Source organism: Gallus gallus, chromosome 4, assembly GCF_016699485.2.
Source record: "Gallus gallus isolate bGalGal1 chromosome 4, bGalGal1.mat.broiler.GRCg7b, whole genome shotgun sequence".
In the NCBI taxonomy this organism is placed as follows: Eukaryota; Metazoa; Chordata; class Aves; order Galliformes; family Phasianidae; genus Gallus; species Gallus gallus.
The window spans coordinates 20,358,041-20,359,752 of record NC_052535.1 but is presented as its reverse complement, the minus strand read 5'-3'; positions in this window follow the sequence as shown (position 1 = coordinate 20,359,752).

Sequence of the window (1,712 nt, the reverse complement as noted above, 5' to 3'; positions counted from 1 at the left end):
TCCCTGGAAGACCAATCTTCAGCTCAAAAGTCACTTATTGTACTTTCTCCATTTGCCACGATAATTACAAACACAGAGGCCAAAGCGCAGCAAGAGTAATCTATCTTACAGGATTCAATTAACCACTTCAAACAGCTATGAAAATTCACTGAGAGGGGGGAGAAAAATAAAGGTAGTCTAATAAGTGTTAGTACGCTATCTGTCATACTATGAAAATCCTTCCACTAATTATACCAGTGTGAGTTATGGATCACTTTAAAAGTGGGAATTTTGCACCTATTGAGAACCAGGTTCTGTTAATACTGGAATACCTCCATTCAAAGCAAGTGTTTTTAAATGAATTTAGGGGTTACAAAACCTATACATTATTGCTGCTTCTTTTAGCATGCATCGGGCTTATTAAATATTTCTAGCAAACAGCAAGAACAGTAAAGACATACATAAAATGTTATTAAAAATTAAGCATCTACCACTAGAATATTCAACAGACTTTCTGAAAAAAAAAAATATATATATATAGAAATCCTGCAACGTTAAGAAAAAAAAATGCACTTACACAAATTACCTGCCTAGGGTGACCTCTATACTTCCTTTTATCTTTATGAAACCGGAGTAGATTTTTACACCAGAGTAATTCAAAACAGAGCAGGGATCACCTGCCTGTTGATATTCTATAAACCTATATTTTAACGTGAACCTGTTTGGGATACCTTTTTCGCAAACAGGAGGGATTGGGTTTTTGGTTTTTTTGTTTGTTTGTCTGTTTGTTTTGTGTGTGTGTTTTTTTGTTTTTTTTTTTTAAAGGAACCGCATGTTTTTTTTATTACCTTTCCTAAAGTCCTCTGCTGCCCTCGTGTGTTTCACAGAAAAAGCAGTGCTTGATGTCACTACAAATACGAGTCCCTTTACCAGCAAGGTAGACTGGAAAGAGCTGTTGGTATATCATGAAGTATTGGTTTTTTTGTTTGTTTGTTTGTTTGTTTGTTTTTCCACTTCCTCCAACAGATAATAATTCCAATACCGTCATCTCACTCCAGAAAAAGTTTCCCAGTGCTGTTTAGTAGCAAAGCCACACGAGGGGATACACTATGCAAGCACTGATTGAGCCACCTGGCACCTCCTCCAATCTGAGATACCAGTATAAAATAAGACAGTTCTTGTCTGTTTATTTGAAAGCTATTTCCCAGAAGAGAGCAAACTCGGGTACCTGAAGCAGGAGAAGGGCACCTCGTTGCCTCAGAGCTAGGAAATAAACACGACACAACGCACTCACTCACACCTGAGTGAGGAAAAGCTGCAGAGCAGAGACCGAGTTGACTCAGAAACAGCTCGCGAACCGCCCCGGGGAAGCGACGAGCCGTCTCGAGCATGCACATGCAGCCGCGTTCTTGGCTGCTCCTCTCTGACGCCTTCACACGCTAAGAGCTACAAACTGCGTTTCTGCTGCCCCAAGAAATAACTACGCTTTCTTTCCTAAAACACTCTCCAGCAAGCCCAGCCCTCGGGATCAGCCGCCACCTCTCGCCCTTTCCCGCCTCACAGCCATCGGCTGCAGCGCCCACGCGCTGTGCAAACCCGGTCGTGCACAGCCCTGTAAACGAGAGGCCCGTCCCCGCCCCTCCCTGCAAGAAGGGGGCCACAAGCTGTGCCGGAGTGGGGGTGTCTCTCGAGACCCCACCCGCTATGACTCGGCAGCCGGAGGCGGAGCGAGC